At 41.9% G+C, this 25,675-nt stretch overlaps 1 protein-coding gene across 4 annotated transcripts in view; it reads left to right on the top strand.

Annotated features, from left to right (window-relative positions):
• The window catches only part of PTPN14 (protein tyrosine phosphatase non-receptor type 14), a 190,468-nt gene that overhangs the window by 29,312 nt on the left and 135,481 nt on the right, over window positions 1-25,675 (top strand). Inside the window, exon 2 of one of the 4 annotated variants that reach the window (XM_039530998.1) lies at window positions 15,194-15,275. The exons of the other annotated variants lie outside the window; for them this stretch is intronic. The gene's annotated coding sequence lies outside the window, so the exon portion shown is untranslated. The remainder of the gene's footprint in view (window positions 1-15,193; window positions 15,276-25,675) is intronic. 4 annotated transcript variants of the gene reach the window in all.

Here is a 25,675-nt window from a genome sequence, read left to right as displayed (position 1 = left end):
GCAAATTCAGCTATAATGCGGTCACGGCCATGGATCCCAAATGTAAGTACTGTACAGTACAATTTTTTTGAGTATAAATGCGATAAATCGACCGATGAGCGCTCTCCTGTCGACTCTAGTACTCCACCAGAATGAGGAGCACAGGCGCAGTCAACAGGAGAGCGTCAGCTATTCACATACTGTAGCTGAAGTTGCGTATCTTAGATCAACCCCGTGCAGTAGTATAGACAAGCCCTAAGATGATTGCTGTAGTCCTAGAATGTCATACAAATGTAATGTGATAAAAATTTACAGGTATTTATCTTTTAAAAAAATGTTGGGCAAAAGGAAGGCTTACTCGGTGCAGGAGAAATTGGATACCATCGAATGACTTCAAATGGCAAAACCCAGGCAAAGATTAGCCGTGATATTGGCATTAACGACCACACCTTTTGTGGAAAGCTAAAGAATGCTGAAAAGCTCGGAACTTACATTCATAACCTGGATGAAGAGCATGGCTGTCAAAAAAACGAGCCCGTTTAACGAATGATGCCGATCTTGATTCTGCGGTATACACGTGGATTGTACAAGAACAGAAAAAAGGCGCTCTGATCTCTGGTGCGCTTATAGCCATGCAAGCGGAAAAATTTGACCAGGAACTTAATTGTGAATTCAGCAATTTTAAGGCGAGTTCGGATTGGCTATTGCGATTTCAGAAAAGACATGGAATCTCTCAGATTGCAGTTTCAGGAGAAAAGTGCTCTGCTGACGCCAGCGCCGCGCAATCGAACCCTGTGAAGCTGAGGGAAATGTTACAGGCAGAGGGTTACTCGGAGGAACAAGTTTACAATGCAGACGAAACAGGAATTTATTATAAAATGTTGCCCAATAAAACCCTGGCTGTCAGAACAGATTAATGTGAGAGGATATAAACAGGCAAAGATCACCTTACTTTATTGTTTTGTGTGACTGCAACAGGCAAGCATAAATTAAAACCATTATGCATTGGAAAGTCTCGCATGCCTCGGTGCTTTCATCACATAAATGTGAATTGCCTGTCGTTTTCATACAAGAACTCCAAAAATTCCTGGATGACGAGAGATTTTTGAACAATGGTTCTTCACCGAATCTGTCCCTTCAGTGCGAAAGCATTTGCGGGTAAAATATGTAGGATCCGCCGTTAGGGGAGGGGCTCTTTGTCCTCCGGGGCAGCTGGGTACCAGGCCGCCTCACTACACAGGGGTGACACCACCGGCTCAGGACTCAGGCCCTCCAGCAAGGGCCGAGCAAGTAGTTCAGTCTATAAAGCCCAGGCCCTGGATCAGGGCGGGGCAACAAACACTGGTGCAGGGCTCAGGCCCTCAGGTAGGGGCTGATCAAGCAGGTCAGTCTATAAAGCCCAGAGTCAGGGCGTCGGGGCGAGGGGGAGACTGCCACCCGTGAGTGGGGTGGCAGGGGGGACACGCAGGCCCGCCCACTCCTCTGTGTCCCAGCCCGGGGCCCTAACTGTGGCAGGCAGGCTGCTTCTGTGTCAGTGGGGATCCTGGCCGCAACACACTGACATTAGCTCTGGGTCTGCTGCAGTCAGACTAGGTCGGCTGCCCCCGGGCCACTTCCAAGCTCCCCCTCGGGGCCTACCTGGATCCTGGGGTTGTCCTCCACCGAGTCCAGGTGCATGGGTTCGTCACGGCTGGGGCTGGGTGGCAAGTCTGGGAACTCCTCCGGAACAGCGGTCCAGGGTGGCTCTGGCGAGTCTTCTGGGTAGCGAGCGTGGGGGAGCTCCGGCAGCTCCTCTGGGTAGCGAGCCTGGGGAAGGGTAGGAGCCTGCCGGTACCGAGCTCCCGGAGGGACGTCTGCTCGCTCCGGTCGCTGGCCTCCCACTGAGCTCGGAAGGCCCACCTTTATACTTCCGGGTCGGCGCTTGACCCTTTGCGGGGCGGGCTCAGAGCTCTTTAGCTCCGCCCAGTCTGGCCTCCGGCTGGGCTCTTCCTCCTCCGGTGCGGCTGGGTACCAGGCCGCCTCACTACAAACACTTAGAAAAGGCTGTTCTTTTGCTAGACAACTATCCAGCGCATCCTCCAGCCAAAAGACTCAGAACCCGTGACAGTAAAATGCAGGTTGAATACTTACCTAAAAGCATGACTTCCAAAATCCAGCCACTTGTTCAAGGTGTCATCACCATTTTTAAGCAGCGCCGTCGACGGAACTTGGTACAACAAATGATAGGAAGTGAGTTGTCTGTCACCAATTTTCTGAAGAAGCTGACTATAAAATACTTCTTTTACATTGGCGGTGATTCCTGGAATTTATTACGCGCTGAAACGATAAACCACTGTTGGATGGTGGGACTGAGAGAGTCATTTGGCCACCCGCTCCTATAAGAAAATGAAGAAAGCCGATCACGGTCTGACGAGGAATTCGACTTCATGGGATTTACAGAGGAGGAAGTTGGAAGAACAGACATGGAGTGGATGCAGGAGCTGTGCCAGCAACTGGCTGGGCTCAGGGTAACTGTTCTGCCACAAAATATCGAGTCCTGGATAAGAGGTGACGATGAAGCAGAAGAATTTTGTCCTGTTGCTGAAAGTCTAACGGATGACCAAATTCTTCAGGCAGTACGACCAAACAACATTCCAGAAGCTGAAGAACTGGCCCTCACCATGGAAGAAGAGGAGGAAGATGAAGTGGATGTCATTCCAACGTCAACTGCAACCATAGCTGGCTTAGAGACTGCTTTGAGATGGTTTGAGATGCAAGACGTTGAGCCTATAAAAATTATGCAGCTATGTAGTCTTTTTTGCAGTTTGCTAAGTGGAAGCAGCACAGCAGCAAGAAGCAAAAGCAACTCACCGACTTTAAGAAAAACTAGACCTGTTTATTGTAATATCTACTTTAAATCTCCAATAAAGCAACATTTTTTTCTTGTTTATTGTTTCCTTCAAGTAGGAGTTTATTTTCTAAGGTTTTCTATATTTTATGGATGTGACATTTACTGAATACAGTAATTTCATTTTAACGCAGTCCCCACTATAACACGGTACTTGGCATGGATCCCAAATCCTGCATTCTAGCGAGGGTCTGGTGTATCATCATTTAATCCGTGTAGACCTAAAAAGGAAATGTTTAGTAAACGACTGGTTGAAATCTTCTAGTTTTTTTTTTAAATCAAGTCTATAACCATAGTAACAATTTAAAAACAAACAAAACTTTTGAATCATCCTAACTGGTTGATTGAATTGAGTTGCCCAAGTTATATTTTGCACCTACGCATTCCTGCCTCAGTGGTAATTTATAAAGCAGAAAGATTTGCATTATACCTACAAGATTGTCAAACTCTGGCAGACTATCACAGAGAGCAGGTTTCATAGACGAGGTCTTTCAGTGATAAATGCCTGGTTGAGGTTTTCAAAGAAGTGCAGGGGATTTAGCCACATATCATTCATTAATTTTAATTTAATGGAAGAAATGTGGCTAAGTTCCCTGCTCAGGACTGAAAAATCCTTACAGCGCCACTGGACTTGGAAAGATAGTTTCCAAGTATTGACAACATGAGTACCACCACCAGTGTGCCTCTCTGCTTACATTTAAATCTCTCAAATATTAGAACCTAGTGCTTTATAATAAGGATTAAAGGTGAATTGGGAATTTATTTTTTATTTACACAAAACAAACCTCTCTTAAATCCTCAGATTGATAGTGATATTACTCTTAATAGTTTTGTTTTAAAAAGCTGTAAATCCTTCACCACTGGCTGTCTTAGAAGAAGAAGAGGATCTTTAAAATAAATGCTTTGGAAGAAAAAATGAAGGGAATGGGGGATGCATTAAAGTTGTGGATTCTCAAGTTGTGGTTTACTTAGCTTTTGGTGATTGCAGAATGAAACATTTTGGAAAACAAGAAGGAAAGGATTAGGGTTGATGGTGAGGAAATGGTCCATGAGAAGATCCTGCGCCTACAGAGGTCTGCAGATAACAGTTGGAGAACCACTGCATTAAAGTATGAAAATGTGTACATTGTTCAAATATAGAAAAAGGAATTACAATTCAATCCCAATTTTACTCCCCCACCATGACTTTTTTCTTTTAAAGTAGACAGTTCTGTGCTACAGTAAATCAAAAGCAAGACAGTAATTGTCAACAGTTCAAAGAATATCCACACATTTTTATATCTGGTGTTTTTTGTTTCCACTGAGCTGTACATATTCTGTCACTTGCTTATGACTAACCAATAGCTCTTTACTTCTTGTGGACAGGAAAGCTGTGTTTAATGCTTTGTAAAATGGCCATCGGTTCCTCATTTTTATCTCTATTCAGCATAAATTATTCCAGCAAAGCCACAGAACACTTTTGGCCAAGATCTGCAGGTGACCCTCATGGATAACTGTTTGAGGATAAAGGCTTAATCTTAATGCTTGTCTTTCCTCTTCTTGAGGAACACTAATCCTGAATGACAGGAGCCCACAGTTTTCCCTCTGTGGCTGACGAACTGATTTGTTTTCTTTTTAATTTTTAAAATTAACCCATTCCTGAGCTGAAGTCATATAATCATATTCTCTTACATTTCAGCCTGGAAATTAAGCATAGACTGCCATTTGAATATTTCTGGAGGGGAATTCAGATCATAATTACCAAATTAGATGCACATTCTGGTTCTTTGGCATGACTTCACTCCTGGCCATCTGTTAGGTTGGCATTGTGCCCATTCACAAAGTAGCCTACTAGTTTTAGCACAGCAGAGGATCCAACCAAAGATGGGTTAAGAGGGGCAGCCTGCAGAATGCTTCATGTTTAATCTCTCCTGTCAGAAGAATCTCTCCTCCTGTTTGCAAACAATGCCACTTTAAGACCATATGTTTCATTACAGGGGATCACATCCATCTCCACAGATGTGGACATACAAATACAAATGACCCTTGATAGGGAAATGTAGTATAGTTGCCTAAACCCCAGGCACCATTGCAAGTTTCTAAGGCCCTGTCCTTACTGTTGATTTTTTTTTTTTTTTTTTTGGTACTGCTATAGCTATTCCAAGACATTTCACTGATGCAACCACTCAGTGTAGATAAACTTCACTGGTTGGTGCAAGACTATGGTTGCATCTGTGCAATGGATCTATACTTAGGCCTGGTCTACACTTGGGTGGGGGCGGGAAAGAGAGATCAAACTAAGTTATGCAACTTCAGCTATGTGAATAACATAGCTGAAGTCGATGTACTTAGCTTTGCTTACTGGGGTGTCTTCACTACGGTGAGTCGACTGCTGCTGCTCCTCCATCGACTCTGCCTGCGCCTTTCACTGAGCTGGAGTACCGGAGTCAACAGGAGAGCACTCGGGGATAGATTTATCGCATCTAGTCTAGACGCGATAAATCGATCCCCGCTGGATCGATCACTGCCCGCCGATCCGGCCGGAAGTGAAGACATACCCGTAGGATTTGCATAAGTGTAACTACATCAATGTGGTTATTTCAGTGCAAATTTTTGTTAGTCTAGGCAGGTCCTTAGTTCAATATCCCCTTGCTGGGCTCCTTTTTTTGAAGACTGAGTTGCCAAAAGTGAGATGCAGCACACACTTTTGTTGGTATCAGGCATGGGGAGGGTCCAATGCATTTTCTGGCATATCCCCTTGAGGAGTTGAACCACCAAATAAGTGGTCTACCAGAATGCCTTTTGAAGAACTCAGTACCAATAGTATCTTTCCCAATATTAGTAGGACATAAATACCTTTTTCATGCTTCAGGAGGATATAATGTCTCCTCTGGTGCACTACAGCCTGTAGGAAAAAAATGTTGCCTACCTTGCCAGTTTACGCTGGCTTTTCAGATGAGGCCAAGTTTTGGTCCATAGCAAAGTCATTATTTTTCCTATCGGCCTGTACTATTTGGAGGGTCACAATAACTTGAATTGCAGTTTTCACATTGCAGTTTACTGAAGCAAGTCAGAACTTTAAAGGAACCCTACTAACTTAAAACCTAATCAGTTTTTAAAATGAGCCAAAAGTAGTTTCAGGGACTAAGCTTGCCCTTGAATCCTCCTGCCAATTGCTGTATTTTGGTTTTACCATCACACTCCCCTATTTTAAAAATGTTTCTCCCTTGTTGCTGTGTTAAAGGCACACATGACCAACAAGGGAAACGGCATGACTGTATAGACAGAGCCAGTCCTAAATAGGTGTCAGACTTGTGGCTGCACATGAAGCCTTTTAGGCCTGTCACGTGGAATAGCAATGGCATATACAACCTCATCAGAAGAAGTAAGAAGGGACCAGAGCCTCCTAAGAGGAGTCCATGGTGAAGAGCAAAAGGAAGAGGGATGCCATAGGATCCCCAGTCACCAGCAGCTGCCCAAAGGCGGGGAAGGAAGGCAGGAGCTCTCCAGCAAAAGGAGCTTGAGCTGACCACTGCTGCTATTTACAGGAATCTTTAGAGCTGGTAGCCTCAGGTGCCTGGGGTGTTTCTACATTAGCTGCTCAGAAGCTGGAAGTTCAAGGAGCTATAGAGAGAAGCCTCACCAGATGCCACAATATGGAATAGGCGATGGGCAGTAAGCTGTATTGAGCCCTCCTCTGTGGGTGGAATGGTTTTTGGGAATGGTGTTTGTTTGAGAGCCTGCTTCTCTGTGTGGTGGTACACATTCAACAATTTGTGGGGTGAACATGGGAGAGTCCATTATTGGATCGGCTCTTGGGAAGGAAGTGGTACCTCTCAAGCAGTTCTCTGATTTCCTCTGAAAATTGGTAGGACGGGGGAAACAATGAAATTGACTATAGACTAGGGTGACCAGATGTCCTGATTTTATAGGGACAGTCCTGATTTTGGGGTCTTTTTCTTATATAGGCACCTATTATCCCCCACCCCCTGTCCTGATTTTTCACATTTGCTGTCTGGTCACCCTACTATAGACAAGGCTGTCAAATGACAAAGTAAATGGGGAAAAAAAACTTTTCTCTGATCTCTTTCAAGTATAGTCACTTTATGTTGTTAATTGTAACAAGGGTACGTAAAATATTTTCAGACAGAAGTGTGATTTGTCAGGCTGAGAGTGTCCCTTTAATTCTTGTGTTTCACAATAGACTGAATTTCTCTTTCAGTTCAAAACATACTTTATTGGATATTTTCATGTAATTGTAAAATTTTACTCTGAATAAATAAATGCTATTATAGATTTGGAAAACAAATGATATAATTTATTGCATAGCATTTTAAGATATTTGAAATATGTAGCTGTGCTTGGAGACTAATATATGTTAACACTTGCCAAGTGGAAAATATACCTTTCCCGAAAAGGTAGTCATTAATTTATCTATTGAAAAAAGATAAGTTCCCCTTACAAGCATATATTACATTTTCTCTCATCTCTTTTTAAGGGGATTAATATCTGGTGTCCCCTGTAGTGCGAACTGTTTTCAACATTTTGTCCAATTTGTCTTTTTGGAAAATATTTAATATATTTAATTACACATGCAAGTAGAAAGTGGGATTTTCGCTGATGCGGGAGTCAGCCTCATTCCTCCAGGAAATTGTCCTTTCAGACATTCCCTTGTACAGGCAAAATTTAAAACACTTTTAGCTTCTATAAGGAGGTAATTATGGATTGAAAGAAACAAAGTTCATTTCTCAGATTTAACATTCAGGCTTGACAATTTTTGAAGAGTAAGTGATTTTACAAACTTGATTAATTGGGTTTTAATTTTTGAGAGTTTCCCCATGGAAGAGAGATCCTCATTATTCAGTGATTTGAGCCCAGTGTTATACCAGGCCATTGGAGAACTGGCGAACTTATACAATGGAGGCTGATTTAGCTGAGCATAGTGAGACCTTCACTTGTTCAACAGAATGCTTTTCTGTATAATTTATTCTACTTTTATAGAATTGACTGACTATAGCTTTCAGTGTGGACAAAATAATCTTCCTAACTGTAACAGAGCACTTTTTTTTTTATGTTAGGAGGTGGTTTCTGATCACAATCCCAAGAGCACGGTTAAAGATGTAAAAGTTGCTTAGGCTGCATGTATGGTGGTTATAGGATGTTGAGATTTGAGACTAACCGTGGCCTGGGTTCTGTTTCTGAAAGTCACTAACTTGCTGTGTGTTGTTGGGCAACTCATCTGAACTTTCTGTGGGGGGGTCTCAGTTTTGCCATTTATATTGTGGGATTGATACTGCTTACCCACATTTTGTAAAGCACTTTAAGATCTTGGTATGAAAGGTACTAAGTGGTTGTTTCTTCCGAAATTACATTCCGTGCCTGTTTTTCTTTAACAGCGTTCCAACTTCTCCAAACAGACACTTTCTTACTTTATTTTGAAACAGCCTTAGTTGCTGCAAACTGAGGAAGTATTTACAGTTTCTGATAGCTATATGGCCTGTCTATTCTAAACTACCTGTACTGACGTTTCATCTAAACTATGTATACCACATCATGTACCAGTATTCATCTTGTTACAGTGCTAATCTGCTAAGAATTGGAAAATCAACATGGCCATATTAAACCATCGATTTTAGAGGAATACACATATAATATCAGTTGTATGCATTTTACAGAAATTATAATTTTTACTGTTGTTGAAATGGGACATTGGGGACAGTCTTGTAATTCATTATCAAGTGTTGTATTTGGCCTATAAAGAAGTGGTTCAATCTACCTTGCTGTAAATTATTTCTGGAGTTACAAGGATATATAAAACGCATTGTTGCCACTAAGTGATTTTTTTTCTCTAGTTCCAGGATAGCTGCTTCAAATTATTGTATGGGCAGAGTAGGGAGTAGGAAAGGTGAGGATTCTGGTAAGTGTGTGTGCTGTGTTAATGATGAAATTTCTATACATTATAGACTAATGTCAGTGGGAGTTAGCTTGTTACATGAAAAATTATTACTGTAATTTCCCTGTTTTTCTGAGCAGCTGGTCTACCTTATTGATTTCTTCAGAAGACAGCAAATTACTTACCCCACTCAGTAACTTCATTTGTTGCTCTTACTTAGTTTTGTGCATTACTAGTCGTTGTTGTTGTTGTTGTTTGTTGTTTGTTTTTGAATATTTTTGCAGCAAAGGGCAGGGCCGGCTCTAGGTTTTTTGCTGCCACAAGCAAAAACATTTTTGGCTCCCCCCCCCCCCGGGCGCTTTTTTTGGCTTTTACACATATTTGCACTTTGCAGTTTTGTTTTGACTGTTTAAAATTTTTAAAAAATGAAAACAGAAAATTTGTAGTTAGTGAAATAAAACAATTTCCTACTCGTGTAATTTTAACATTTAATTTTAACAAAAACACAATTACAAACAATTTGAGTTCAACTATACACTGTAATGAAAAATGTTAGTGTCTTCCAGTTTCTCATAAATTAAAAGAATTTATATTAACTGAATTTTTCTGGTTTTGTATACTTGTGTAGTCTTTTAATAAGTCAGTGAAATCTAAATTTTTTTGCAATGGTACTTTCAATTTAAATTAATGCAAGTCCTGACATACGATTTTGGAGACATGGTGGACCTCAAATAATTTTTTTAGTAATTTCAGTTTTGAGAAACTGCACTCACCAGAAGCCACTGATACTAGTAATGTTAAAAGAATGTGTAATGCTATAGCAGTGTTTGGAGTGAAAAAATCATTTCTTGCTATAAATTCTAATACTTTTAGAGGAGCAGTTTTAGGACTTATTAGCTCAGAAAAAGCTATTAATTCATCATACAATTCTACTATATCAGTGTCAGCAACATTATCAGTACTGAGCACTAAATGTAGGTCTTGGCACTGCTTCATGAGGTCTTCTTTGGAAAACTGATTTTTAATATTTCCAATATCGTATAAAAATTCAAAAGTTTCACAATGATCATGCAACTGACAAAATCTTTCTTCCGTGGAAGTTATAGCTACATCCAAAATACAATAGAAACATTCAACTTTAAACCTTCGGTTTGGATCGAGAATAGGATCATCATGAGCCTCATAACAAAACTGTCTCGTTTTTTCCCAAGGACGAATGAATTGTTGAGGTGCAAATGTCGGTTCAAAATCAAGATCCTCTGCTATTGTTGTTGCTTCTTTGACAGTTTCTTCAAATCCTTCATCTGAATGGTATTTTTTAAAATATTCCAGTGTTTTATTCAAAATCATCTTTGCCTCGGATATGTCTATGGTTATGTTCTGCATAACTTTGCTGGTCAAATTAATTTGATTTAGAATATTGTGCCAAATAACCGTGCAACATGAAAATTGAAACTTCATCATCTTCTGAGCCAATGTTTCGCCTTCATGTCGAAATGAAGAATCATATGACAAGTCCTGGCTTATTTCGAATAGTGCATCATAAATCTCTCCTGATGAATATCGGAATGGTCTAATAGCGTCTATCCCGCTTTCCCATCTAGTTCGACTTAGAGGTTTAAGTGTGAGTTTTTATCCAAGATGCTTCTTCAAGACTGCCCAACAGTGTGTGGAAGCACTAAAAAAGTTGTAAATTGCTTGCACTGTGGTAAAATATGAAACAGCATCTTTAGATGATTTGGTGGCATCACTGACAACCATATTGAGTGAATGTGCATGGCAAGGAATGAAAAAAATTTGATTGTTTAAATTCAGTATTTTTTGCTGTACACCTGCATGTCGTCCTCACATGTTTGAGCTGTTATCATACCCTTGGCCGTGCATATTTTCTAAACGTATTCCATAGTGTTCCAATCTCTGTAGAATTACATCTGTGAGCGCTTTTCCAGTAGTTTCGTTCACTGGTATAAATTCACAAATTTTCACTTCTGCATTTTCATCAATTTTCGTAAAGCTATTGACATTTGCTCGATTTTGCTCAGATCTTGAGTACAATCAACAATAATTGAGTAATATTTGGCATGTTTCAAATTTGATAAAACTTCATTACGCAGTCCATTAGAAATTAATTCTATTATCTCATTTTGTGTATTTTTACCCAAATAATGGGTGTGAATCTCTCCTTCTTTCACTCTTCGTACATGTTCAGCCATAACATTATCAATTTTTGCCAATAACTCAACCAATTTTAAGAAATTTCCATTGTTGTTCTCATATAAAGTATCCGAGGATCCACGGAATGCGAGGCACCGTTCAGCTAGGAAATTAATGATTGCCAGTAAACGTTCCAATACCGCTTGCCAACGTAGAATTTCTGAATTTAGCTGACGTTGCTGTACCGCATTGATTGTTGTACTGGAACGTAATCTGTTTGACAGCTCAGTCCAATTTGTCAATGAGGGTAAATGATTTTTTGATGTTTCATGTTCTTTCAAATGCTGATGCAAATTTCGCCAGTCATTAAAACCTGCAGTTGCCAGAAAAATGTCCGAGTTACAGAACAGTTTGCAGCAAAAACAAAAAACGACATCTTTGGTCTGTGAATACACTAACCACGATCTATTAATCTGTTCCCCATTTTTCATTTTTTTCTTCATACCGGATGGCATAAATCGATGCTTTGACTCATTAAATGGGTATTCAAATGTAGGATCTAATTTTGAAGGACCTTTTTTCACAATAATCATTCGCATTGCATTAGTAATTATTGTCGGCCATGTACTTGAATCTGATCCTATGTCATTCTCGTCACCTTCCAATAATTGTTCTTCAGTTTTAGATTTGGATAACAGTTCTTCATTTCTGGACTCTTCAGCTGAAGTAGTAAATCTTTGGATGGATTGTGATTGTTCGTCTTTATCAGTTAGCAAAGATAATCTTTGATCAGATTGTTGTTCACCTTTATCAGTTGATAAGGGGGGAGGGATAGCTCAGTGGTTTGAGCATTGGCCTGCTAAACCCAGGGTTGTGAGTTCAATCCTTGAGGAAGCCACTTAGGGATCTGGGGCAAAAATTGGTCCTGCTAGTGTAGGCAGGGGGCTGGACTCAATGACCTTTCAAGGTCCCTTCCAGTTCTAGGAGATTAGTATATCTCCAATTATTACCTTTTATTACCTGTTACCTTTGGTTCAATCGGTCTTCATCAGTTGATGAATAATCACCTTCAATGCATTGCTTAGAGCTTTCTCCTTGATTGTTGACTTCTTTAAAATACCTTTTGCCGTTTCTCTCTTTGTTACCGGTTAGCAGCACCGGAAAGTCATTTTCGTTTTTTGTCCCGGCATTTTAGCCCTATAACCACTGTCACTGATGCGAAATGGAAATTAGCGCAAGTGGCACCTATAGGGCAGCACAGTACTCACACGTAATCATGATTTGAGTGACTGTCACAACGTGACATATTTTTCACGTCACACTCCTATTGCATTACTGTACTTGCCGTAGATAAGGCGATAGTCATTGGGGTGAGAGAGCTCCCCACGAGCTTAGATACACACTGGACCCAGCTGTGCTGGCGTTTTCCCAGCGCTGAGGCCACCTAGCTGGAAGCCCAAGGGGCATGCAATGGAGAGAGTTCTGGGGCTGGAGGAGCCAAGGAAGAGGTGCTGCGCTTGCTGGACAAATGCTGCCCCTCTCTGCCAGGTCGCTCGCCCCCTGCAGGAGGGGAGGCAGAAGGAGACTCCAGGCACTGGAGTGCTGTGAGGGGCTGGGGAGGGAGGCAGCAGCCTCTGGGGCTCCAGCAGGCAGAAGCTCCCCAGGGGTCCCAGGGACCCTCCTGCCCAGCCCAACTCTTACCTTACTGCGGATCTGGCCCGAGTTGGATTCATCTCCCATCACCACCACTCCCAGGGTCAGGGGTTGGGACTGCTGCTGGATCCCAGCCCCACTCATCCTTGGTCTTCGCCTTGGCCCTGGCACGAGCTGGGCTCAGCTCGGGCTGCCACTCTGCTCCCCTCTCCCCTCCCCTGGCAGGAGGCGGCGCAGAGGGGAGGAGGAGGAGGAGTCGGAGGCGGGGACAGGCCAAGGAGGAGCGGCCTGCCTGGGCGCCATGTTCCCCCCATCCTCTGCAGCCGGAGCAGGGCTGCGCTACCAGCTCCCACCTTGGGGGTGGGAGGTGGCCGCTGACCGCAGGAGAGCGGCGGGGACAAGCCACAGAGGAGCACCCATCCTCTGCCGCCGGGGAAGGGCCGCGCTACCGGCTTCCGCTGCTCCTCCGCGGTCAGCAGCCACCCCCACCCCCCAGGCTGCAGAGGACGGGCCGCTCTTCGGCTTGTTTGCGCCGTGCTCCCGCGGTCAGCGGCCACCCCCCCCCCCCCACAGCCCTAGGCAGAGCCGGTAGCACGGCCCTGCCCTGGCTGCAGAGGATGGGCCGCTCCTCAACTTGCAGTGGCGGGGACAAGCCGAGGAGGAGAGGCCCATCCTCTGCAGCCAGGGCAGGGCTGCGCTACTGGCTCCCGCCTGAGGGGTTGGGGGTGGCCGCTGCCCGCGGGAGAGCAGCAGGGACATGCTCCTCACTTAGCCGGCTCCCTGCCCTGTCGCACCCAGTGGCAGAACAACAGGCTGGTTACTGGCCTCCGGGGCGGTCAGGATCCAGCCCAGGAGGCCGCTTCAGGTAGGAGCTGGGGCCCCAGCATTATGCCGCCCCATATATGTTGCTGCCCTAGGCACCTGCTTGTTTAGCTGGTGCCTAGAGCCACCCCTGGCAAAGGGGTCAGTGACATGGAGTTTTCTAGGCATTTTAGCTTGAATTGACCTTCCCTTTCCAGTAATAGAAACTCCATGGAGCCAGTCATTTGAGAGACCAGTTAAGGTGGAGTAAAGGATTATTGTCAGTTTATATTCTACTTTAACCTTGAGGCCTCTTTCCCTTGCTCTTCACTTCATATAGGTATCCTCAGCACACCCTTCTTTTGCTATTAAAGTTATATTCACTGTAGTGAAAGCTGAGCTAGCCTATGCCACTCTGTCAGTGCTGGGGGGTAAGAATCCCAAATTAACTCCAGAACACAGGAATCCAGGTGAGCTAAATTAGTAGGCTAACTCTTGTGGTTAAGCATCAGCAATTTAAATAATTCTGAATGAACCAAATGATTGGTGACTACCAGCCTGGTCACTTTGTGAAAGTACAATGCTCCATCAGGCACCTACAGGGTGGATCCCGTCAGTCGCTCTTGGTGCATTTAGATATTGGGAGCATTCTTGGGTATTCCATTTCCAGTAACAATGATTTCATTGAGTCAATAATTTGACTGCTGATCTACAGTGCTTAATCATTTACTCTGAAAGGATCATTTGCCCAACCCTCTTTGCTAGAAAATAAGTGCAGCAGTGACAGCTTGTCTAGAAGAAAAGAATGAGGCAATATTGCAATACCATTTGGACCTGCTTGCAGATCAAAACAATCTCCTCTGATACCAGGGAGTACTGAAGAAGATTCTGACAGGTGGGGGATGCTGGGGATTCCACTCACTAAACAGGTGGTATATGATTGCTGAATGTATTGGATACCTGTGGAAAGCAATTAGTTGTAAGAGCAAGTTGGTTTTTCTTTATTTTGGAACTTGTTACAGTTTAAAAGAAAGGAGTGTAACAAATAACTGGCATCACTGAATTCACCAGAAAAGTGAAGATGGCACCTACTTTGCCATGACTGATGGGTGAAGAATTGCCAAGAGGAAGATCTGTGTGAAAAGAGGATTGTCAAATGATATACACATTTAATTTCTTCCCCCCGAATTATTTTCTTTTATGAGACAAGACCTCTAGTGACTCAGTTAAGTATGAAAAGATATGTTCTGCTCATGACTGTTGAAAGACTTGGCTGTGGCTACACTTAGCACTTCAAAGCGCTGCTGCGGCAGCGCTTTGAAGCACTAAGTGTAGTCAAAGCACCAGCGCTGGGAGAAAGCTCTCCCAGCGCTGTCCGTACTCCACCTCCCTGTGGGGAATAACGGACAGCGCTGGGAGCTGCACTCGCAGCGCTGGGGCTTTGACCACACTGGCGCTTTGCAGCGCCGCAATTTGCAGCGCTGGAGAGGGTGTGTTTTCACACCCTGCTGCAGCGCTGCAAATTTGTAAGTGTAGCCAAGCCCAAAGTGATTAGAAAGAGACAAGGTAGATGAGGCAATATCTTTTATTGGACCAACATCTGTTGGTGGAAGGCACAAGCTTTCAAGCTACACACAAAGAAGATGAGCTCTGTGTAGCTTGATATCTTGTACCTTCCACCAACAGAATTTGGTTTAAGTAAATATATATTTATATATTACCTGGGACCAACACATCTACAACCACACTGCAATCAAAATGACTATGGCACTGAGTCTGAGGATTAACCCTACCAGGCTACTATAGACACCTACAGACTCTACCTTACTGTGATCATTTGTTTACAGCGTTGGAAGGAGAGGAGGGAAGAAATGTCAGTCGCCAGAGGGTTAACCCGAGCAACATGCCAGATTGAACACTTTATCTCTGGTGAGTCATCTGCTAAGAATGAGAAGGTGGTGGCTAACTGATTATTACAGTTACTGATTCACTAAAACCAATTGGGGAATCTCAAGTAGGAACAGAGCGATTATTTTAGCTCTATCTGGCACTGGTGTGACCCGTGCTGGGATACTGTGTCCAGTTCTGGTGTTCACACTTAAAGAAGGATGTTGAAAAATTGGAGAGGATTCAGAGAAGAGCCATGAGAATGATTTAAAGGATTAGAAAACTTCCCTTAAATGGATAGACTCAAAGATCAAAATCTGCTTCACTTAACAAACAGAAGATTAAAGGGTGACTTATCACAGTCTATAGCAGCGGTTCTCAAACGCTTTATTGGTGACCCCTTTCACGCAGCAAGCCTCTGAGTGCTAACCCCCCCTTATAAATTAAAAACACATTTTAAAAATATTTAATGCTATTATAAATGCTGGAGGCGAAGTGGGGTTTGGGAGTGGAGCCGGACAGCTCGTGACACCCCCCCCCATAATAACCTCATGACCCCCTGAGGGGTCACGACCGCCAGTTTGAGAACCCCTGGTCTATAGGTACCTATGTGGGGAACATATATTTAATAATGGACTCTTCAATCTAGCAGGGGAAGGTATGACATGATCCAGTGGCTTGAAGTTGAAGCTAGATACTTTCAGACTGGAAATAAGGTGTAAATTTATACTAGCGAGAGTCAGTAATTGGAACAACTTACCAAATGTCAAGGTGGACTCTCCATCACTGGTAATTTTTAAATCAAGATTGGATGCTTTTATAAAAGCTATGCTCTAGGAATTTTGGGGAAGTTCTATGGCCTATACTATACAGGAGGACAGACTAGATGGTTACAATGATTCTTTCTGGACGTGGAATACATGGATCGAGAATTTGCAATACCTAACTCTTGCAGGCTGTAAATAATTGTAAATCTTAAATGCCTATCAGTTACAAACATTAGCACTAAGCAGGCTGTGTTACAGTTCTAAAGTATAATTAATCATTAATATTTGCTCACCTATTGAGCAGCCATGTTTGTTTCTAGCAAATCTTTCCTGCTTTTACATATCTTCGGGGTTTTTTGTTTTTCCCGTACACTTTCAAACGAGTGTAGCTGTAAGTGAGTCAAAATTGCCAAACCTGGATGCCTAAAGTTAGGTTCCTAAATCCATATTTAGTATCTAAATAAGAGTCCTGATACTCAGAAGTCCTCAGCACCTTTGAAAGTAAGGAGACTTTTTTATTTATTTAATATGCATCATCCAGTTTAAAACTTCAAACCAACCTGCAAACATCAAAATTTGGTTTTATGGCCTGTGACAAAATGTAAGGTGGTTAGACATATTCAACGAGTTAAGGTAATTCCTAGTAATTTTGTGGACACTTTATCGTCATAGTTGACACTCTTGTTGGCAGTTTCATCAGACAAGCCAGGCTTTGAATGTATATAATGACTGATGAAAGATGGATCTATCCTTCCCTTGCTATCCTAAGTGCAAGAATCCTTTTATGTGCTTTGGTGGCTGTGATGTTATCCTTTCTGTCCTTCCTTCATCTCTTCTGTTCCCTCCAATATCTCAAGTGCTAATAATGCTTTAACTCTTTCTTGTACTGCACCGAGCAGTTTGGTTTAATACATTTAGAAGTGAAAATTGCTTCTCATTTTAAAAATATTGTGTTTGGGAGAGTATACTGATTTTTTTTTCCTCTCTCATGATTTACGGAGCAGTATCAGTGTACTTTCTGGTGTATTGGAATTGACATTGGCTTAAAGGGAACATAAGGGGCGCACATCAATTTTTAATATCTTCAGCTACTGTTGTTTGCATTGTTGATATCAGGGTCTCAGCTGTTAACTTCTCAAACAATAATACTTCTAAACCATTTATTAATTTCTGGACATTATTCTCGGTGTCTTGAGCTACAATCCTAAATCCTTCCCAAAAGAACAATTAAAAAAGCTCTGTCCCCAACACAACAAACAGAGACAGAGTCTAGGTACTATGGGAACTATGATGGTGAGTTACCAATATCAGTCAAACAGGGTTATGTTCTGCACTGAGAAGTCCCGTTGCACTTGTCTCGGTGGGAATGCATAAGGTAGAAGTCGAAGCAGCTTTGGCCTAGTGTCTCTGGAACCAGCTAAATGGAGAAATGCTATATGAATAGAAAACTGAAGAGAGGACAAATTATAGGGGGAATAGTAGCTACATTATCCAAAGTCTAAAATTGTTTTGCATTCCAAAGCTTAATTTTCTCATATTTGCTTTTGAGAGAGAGCAGAATGACACATCCCAGTCAATGAAATGTTTTAATAATCCACAGAAAATTCTTGTAGGTAACGAACCATTTCAAAACAGTTTACGGGCCTAATCCTGCTACCGTTTGCTCATGTGAGCACTAAGCAGTTTCTAAAGTTAGGCTCCTAAATCCATATTTAGTTACCTGAATAAGTGCTCTGATTTTCAAAAGTGCTGAGCACTCAATACCTCCCACAGACTGTGGTGTGTATAGTGCTTTTGAGAATCAGGCTACTTCCTTAGGCATTTCAGTATGGATTTAGGAGCCTAAATATGGATTTAAGAGCACAACACAACCTGAAGGTACCTCTGAATTATAGTGTGTGTTCATAATTGAAACTGACCCAGTGCCTGAACTGCTCACAAGGCACACTATAATGCTATTCAAAGCACCTCTGAGAAACCATATATACCAGTGATGGAGTTGTGCCAGTGATGAATGCTGGGAGCTCCTGAAGGAGCCCTACAACTTTCTAGGCTAATTAAAGTTCATTTCCTCACCCCTTTAGTTCTGGCATCAGTTTTCCAACATGGATATTACCTTTTATAAAACTGTTTCCTAGTCTGACTTTCTACTCCAGAGCCTCTTTGCATACTGTGGTCCTGCATTTCCTGTTTTTAAAAAAACTTGGCTTAAGTGTTTTAGTAAAAGCCCAGAGACTTGCTATTTTGGACATTATCAGAAGCAGTGTTCATGGCAATGGTAGTTTGGATACAAAAAGTTCTGTGACAATACACATAGCAAAGTTTTGTGCTGGATTCGCTAGTAATTAGTCACTCTCAGATTGTGGTATAAATCTAAAATTTTACTCATCACTTAGAATACTTATATATGGGGTGTGTATGTATATAATATAATATATAATATATTATCAAAACTATAAAATTGGTTAGGATATGGAATTCTGCAGTGACTAATTATGAATCCTGCATACTACTACTACTACTGTTTATGTATTTTGTAGACATTTTTGTAATTTTTGGAAGAAGTTACACGAGTATCAGTTCAGCATTCTGAACACTTACTGCACAGGGCTTTTAGTAAATGAACAATGTAGGTTTGCATTTTTAAAACAAGCATAGATCGAAACGGATTCCAGGCTGTAAAAGCAACCACAAGCAAGCCAACTTGTTTGTGTGTCTGCGTGTGTCTGTGTGTGTTATATATCATTTCGCCTCAGGAATTAACATCATACCTTGCAGTGCTACTTAATTTGAATGCAAGAGAAAGAACCTTGCATGCAGAAGAATAAAGACACTTGGACTCTAATCTCTTAATCTCCATAAAATGTTTGAATGTTTAGTTTTGATAAAATATGAAACAAATCTGGTGGGCCGTAACATTTCTGAAGCGCATTCCCTTTTTGGAAACAGAAGAAAAACAAAGCAGACATAAAACAACGTATCATAGATGGGTTGATGTTGGTAAGACTTAGCCCTCAAACATGAAGGAATTCCATGGCTGTAATTCTGTCTTTTAATAATTGAGTTGAAAGGCATTGTGGTGGCTTGCTTTGTATATTGCAACTTTCCTCCACACATATCCCCAATCACTTTGCTAACTTTTATAGGGTACTATCTGTACTACAGAAAAGACAATGCAAGGAAACGGTTTATAAAAACGTTTTTTTTTAAACTGGCATGGCTTTGTCTGTAAGTATGGACAAGGCATCATATGCTTTCGAGAAAATATTCTCGAGAATAGATATTAGTCTCAGCTCAAAATGAGGCACTTGGAGTGAAAGGTTCACACAACAGTTGTGGATGTAGCAGTTTCCTCAGTTAAAACACTGGTGTCATTTAGGTAGAAAGAATGCACTTACCCAAAGTAGAGAAAGCAAAACTTGAGCTTTGGTGTAGCTGTTTTCTACTTCATTAATTGTTTACAGTAACTTACAGGAGCTCAGATTCCACAGTTTTAGTACAAGCTATCTAAGAACAAAATTTGAAACAAAGAGCCTCGTTGTCTCCTCAGTCAGAATAACCTACATAAAAGAGTGGAAACTGTAGGGAACTCCATGAGTTGAAACACTCTTCCAAGGGGGATGTGGAGTTGATTTGGGGCTCTTATGCAGAGGGGTGAAGAGTACAGGATGCTAATGAGACAGAGCTCCCTTTCCTCTTGCCTTCCATTGGCAGCCACTGAGGAGAGTATTGAGCCCAAAATTTGTGCCAAATAGATGTTTTAGATATTCAATACCGGTGTAAGTGTTTGCAACTACATTGAAATTACCTGCTTGCACCAGGGCTGAATATAAACCATTGGGGTTGGAAGTACTTACTTTCTCCCGGATGCTGCCATCAGATCTTTGTATTTTTGTTTTTGTAAATATTTCATACAAAAGCTGAATACCCAACTGAGAAATATCAAGTCTCTCTCTCAACATAGGCATGGAATAAATGATTTGGAGACTTCCCTCACTCTTCTGGTGGACATTTGTCCATTGTACTAAAACAGTTGTAGTCAGTTTCTTTCTTGCCTACGTTGACCCATACTGAGCGTTTTTAAAAATGGATCCAACATAAAATTGTATTCTGTGCATGAAGAGCACCTGCCCCAGGGAACAAAGGAGCTCCTATGACATAATCAGAAAAACAAATGCAAAGACATTGCTGACTAATGGTTAGATTGGGCAGGAAATAAGACTGGAGAGTCACTTACACCTCTGTGCTAAAAACAAACAAATCCTCAAACAGTTTAAAGAAATGTCATAATCTTTGACCAGATCTTCAGTCGTTTTAATAGACAGGGAGAGATGTCATCAGAGGAGTCATAGGTATCATTTGAATGCAGAGATCACACAAAAGGAATACACAAGTACTATCAAAGTCCCTGATTAGATTCCTTGGGACTCGTCAACCTGAGTGCACTGACTTAACTTTCTCAGTGACACATTTTGCCTGCAGGCAGCAATAAACCATCAGAAATATAACAGGATACCCTGCCGTGACAAAAAGAAGATTGTAGAGCTCCACATGTCCAAAGGCTATGGCTGGTTGATACAGGGTCAGTTATATCACCAAGTAGAAGTCACAGTTCTAGAGTGAATTTATTTTTTTTGTTTTAAAAAGAAAAAAAAAGTTATCTGATCTCTCTCACACTAACAACTGTTCATCCAAGATAAGAAATAGCAGCAGCCAGAGCTTTAGATTTATTGATACAGTCAGTTTCCTGTTTTTTAATAGGATATGATTTCTCCACTTCTAAACTACTGAGTTGTATCAAAGAGACCAGATCACATTTCAAATGACCATGTCTGTCAGTTCTTGAGCATAAGCTTATGACCTGGGTCCTAGCTCTCTAGGTTTGGCATTAGAGCTTTTATTCACTGACCTTTTACCATTTGGCCACAAGGATTTGGGGTCTTTGTGTAACGTGTGTTCAGTCAGTACTGTTCCTCTTTCATTGGCCCAGAGTCTCTCCTGTACTGAGATCTGCTTGCTGTGGACTGAGGTACAGCAATCGCTACCTGATTATCAGGGTGCCCTGGCCTGTTGGCATAATTTCTGTGCTGGGGGATTCTCAGCTGGCCATTCAGAGTGAGGTTCTGTCACTTTGCCAACACAAAGTGGATGGAGCAAGGAGAGTGAATCTGGCTGATAAATTTCTAGCAAGTTGAAATGCAGAACACAAAGCTAGGCTTTGATGGGGGAGAAGGGAAATGCTTTCCATCTTTTTGTCTTACTTCACTAATATCTTTTTCACTGTTGTTTTCTTGATCTATTGTTGATCATTTATGTTTAATCGCTAGGGATGTGCTAATGTGAGAAGAGATGTGATGAGGGCAGCCTCGTATGGAAGTAGGGGATTAGGCTGTGAATTAACTCCCCATATTGGCCCACTGGTGGGGAGGCGGGGGGGAATCAATGAGCTCCTGATTTGCAAGGTCCATATAGGATTTAAGCATCCCAAGGAAAAGCTTTGTGCCTAAGGACAGCTCTGCTTATGATGATTAAACACCTCATTGAAAGCTTTTTGCATTTTTAATGCAATTGTCACTCTGTAAGCGAAATTCCTTACTGTTGAGCTGAGCAGCTAGTTCTACAGCCCAGTAAGATCACAATAATATTTTTTTTAAGACTACTCTTTTAAAGACTTTTTAAGACTACAATTTTTTAAATTATTTTTTGTTAATACAAATACAAAATTCCTGGGTTTCCAGAGGTCTTTGGTTTTTGTTTTGTTTAGCATCAGGCCAATTTTAATTGCACCATCATTAATGGGTAATCCAAGTTTAAAATTTGTTGTTTATGCATTTTACTAACATTGTTAAGATGGTCAGATTGCTCAGTTGGCTGAACATTCATAACGTAATTAAGAAAACATACATCTCATACAATGGGACAGTTCCAATAGGACATTTCTATTGCATTTGCTCTGTAAGGGCAGGGAATAAAAGTAGCACTGTTCTGAGATCTGGGACTTGCTGCATTCATTCTTGGACCAGTGCCAAAAGGAGGACTGTTAAACCAGAGGATCAGACGCTCCAACAGTTTGCAAGCATCAGGGACAGAAATGCATATCCGATTGGTTTGGGAAGCTGACCTCAGTTTTTCAGTGAGAGGAATTATTTGTTTGTGCACATGGAAAGTCTTGATAAGTGAGATATTTTAAGATCACGGTGATCTGATTACTGTTTTGCTTTTTCCCATTTTGCTTTGTGTTGAATGTTGCAAAAATTAAAAACTAGTGTTGAAGATCTGGAATCACTGATATAAGAACTAATCTGCAATGGCTGAAATTTATGAGCTGTTAAGAATCATGTGATAATTGAAGTGTAGGATGGGGAAGCAACATCAGAATGATAATGCTTTTAAAAGTCCATATGACTTTGCAGGATAAGAGACGGTTTGGCCCACTAGTGCAAAAGGTTTCAGGACGAGTAAACTTTTCCTGCTGATCCTGGACATGTGATCAAAGACATGAGAAAAAAATTTCACTTCCTAAGGTGAGATGGCAATTGTTGCTTCAAATATTAAGTTAATTATTTTTAAAAATAATATAACAATGCTTTATAAATTGCACAACACAGCCTGAAGGTACCTCTGAATTATGGTGTGTGTTCATAATTGACACTGGCCCAGTGCCTGAACTGCTCACAAGGCACACTATAATGCTATCCAAAGTACCTCTGAGAAACCATATATACCAGTGATGGAGTTGTGCCAGCAATGAATGCTGGGAGCTCCTGGAGGAGCCCTACAACTGTCTAGGCTAATTAAAGTTCATTTCCTCACCCCTTAGTTCTAGCATCGATTTTTCAACATGGATATTACATTTATAAAACTGTTTCCTAGTCTGACTTTCTACTGCAGAGCTTCTTTGCATATTGTGGTTCTGCATTTCCTCTTGGGTACCTTTTTTATTTGTTCGCTGGGCCTTAGTTATGCAGAAGCAATACATACTCAAGTGAGCATAAATATTTTGTTTGAGGGCTGTTATTACGTTCATAAGCTTGCATAAAACTGAAGTGGAAAATGAACTTAAATTTGAAGTGATGTATGATTTGTTTTACATTTAGAAGAATGAGGTAGTTCATATTTGTTTATCTTTAAAAATATTTGAAAATACTACTGTCTCAAGAAGCTTTCTGTACTTGTAATTATACCCACAGAATGCGTGCTCCCCATGGAAGACTCTCTCAGTGCCATTCATTATCAAGAAACTTCTTGATTGCTGAAAGTTCTTGGCTACCTGCCATTCAGCCTGCCATCCTTTTGCTTGCAGCTAGTTTCTTTACAAGTGGAACTGAAATCCTTAAGAATAGGAGCTTTCACTGCCCAAGTCTCATCAGTTTCGTCACATCACCACCTTGCTTTGGGAAGGGGAAGAGTATGTAGCACTTGCACCAGTCAGCTTACCTACCAGCCTGTCCCTTAGAATGATGGATTCTGAATTTCTCTGCCTTGTTGCTCTGTAGTATCGTCATCCTTCTCTAGCACCTCCATAGAGGACCTGGAACCACTTGCTGTTTGCACATTAACTGGCCCATGCTGCTTGGGCATATTTAACTTTTACCTGTCTGAAGGCTGATATTCTGAATTGCCTGCTCAGCTGTTGTAATGCCGCAGAGCCAGCTTTTTCTTATGTGAGTTTTCTGTCCTGAGCATTACAAGTGAATTTTTTACCTAAGAAGAAAGGCAACAAATTTGAAATAAGGACTTGTGAGGGTTTTGGTCTATATTTCTCCTCCTCCTAGTAACTTCTAGGTATAATTTTAGATACTGGATTTCATTTCCTTTTTGTTGGTAGCACTAGTAAGGAAGGGTATTATTACATCCAGCACAATATATATTGTTCTCTCCTTCAGGTCCTGAGTATGACCCTCAAACAAGTTTACTAAGAGATCTGGCTCAATTCTATCCATGTAAGCATGGCTACTGGACAAAACAGTATATAACTACTTGCATGCTTTAGGGTCACTGTCATGCAGTTAGAAGCATGCCAGTCTCAGTGCTTATACTTGTGGGATGAAACTTGAAAATGTGTGGAAAACCTTTAAGGCAGGGGTTGGCAAACTATGGCCTGGGGGCCACATCCGGCCCTCCAGCCTGTTTAATCTGTCCCTCAAGCTCCTGCTGGGGAGTGAGGTCTGGGGCTTGCCCTGCTCCTGCACTCCAGCTGGGGAGTAGGGTTGGAGACTGCTCCGTGTGCGCATGCCGAGGCTCCTGGAAGCAGCAGCATGCCCCCTCTCTGGCTCCTACATTTAGGGGTAGCCAGGGGGCTCCGAGCACTGCCCCCGCCCCAAACACCACCCCTGCAGCTCCCGTTGGCTGGGAGCTGCAGGGGCGGCGCCTGCAGACAGGACAGCGCGCACAGCCTCCTGGCCATACCTCCGCATAGAAGCCAGAGGGGGGACATGCCGCTGCTTCTAAGAGCTGCTTGAGGTAAGCACCGCCTGGAGCCTGCACCCCTGACCGCATCCTGTGCCCCAACTACCTGCCCTAGCCCAGAGTCCCCTCTCACACCTTGAACTCTTTATTTCTGGCTCAACCCCAGAGCTCTCACCCCCTCCTGCACCCCAACCCCAGTTTCATGAGCATTCATGGCCCACCGTATAATTTACATACCCAGATGTGGCCCTCGGGCCAAAAGTTTCCTCACCCCTGCCCTAAGGGCATCTTGGCTTTCCTCAAAGAAAGGATAGGTAGCTGGCTTCTCCAAGGTCTGCCTGGCTCAGCAGAGCATCAGAGCAATGCCTCTATATACTGAAGGATGCTTTCTGCACTGAAGTCCTTCTGAGCTGGCCAGCACACTGTACCAATATAAACACCTTCATACTGGTGTAACTGAGGCCACGTTAGGGGGTTGTCCTTATTTAATTAAATTAGTGCCAGGAGCTGTGTGTAGAAGCCCACTTTTTTCCTTTGTATGGGCCTAAGTGCAGACCTTTCAATCTATTTACTCATTTATTTGGCATCTTTCTGTTGCTGCCAGCATGCTGATGTTCACCATTTCCAGTTCATTTTAACTGCAAAGTGTAAATGACCCTTTCCCCCAGCATGTGTACTTGCCCTAGTGCTGCTAGTTCTTAGTCTTTTAATACCTCCAGTGCCCTATTTACAACATATACCATGACAGCTCCTTCTGTATGATTCTTAGCAAGTACTCATTTCCTACCATCTCTTTTTCAGCTGCAGCAGAAGGAGAACTGTTTGTATTTCTAAATTTAGATATCCATGGATACATATAATATTTTTCTCTGTTTAATCTTGGCAGTTTAAATTGCATATGGAAAAGAAAAGTGCATTCAACTACAGGAAGTCTGCATGCTGTACACTTGATTTGCAGAAGAATAAAATGTTACATGGAATATTTCACTCATTGTTTTGTAGAAAAACATGCCTAAAATTAGAGACTTGCACTGTTGTTTGTAGATTAACTTTCCCTCTTTATTCTGTTGCACTGTATTTTGACTATCACTCTTGATATGGGAGCTGGCTGTATTTCAGTGGTTCTATTTGTATACAGCTGTAAAGCAGTTTGGTTCTCATGTAATTTAAAATAATTTCATTATTACTGTCAGATTCCTCCCTCCATCCTTGTTCATCAGGTGGACCAATCTTAATACAGAGTTTGTCTCATGGACACCTCCCTTC

The sequence above is a fragment of the Mauremys reevesii genome, linkage group 3, assembly GCF_016161935.1.
Source record: "Mauremys reevesii isolate NIE-2019 linkage group 3, ASM1616193v1, whole genome shotgun sequence".
NCBI lineage: Eukaryota > Metazoa > Chordata > Testudines > Geoemydidae > Mauremys > Mauremys reevesii.
The sequence above is the reverse complement of the archived record's forward strand: the minus strand, read 5'-3'. Positions and strand labels throughout refer to the sequence as shown.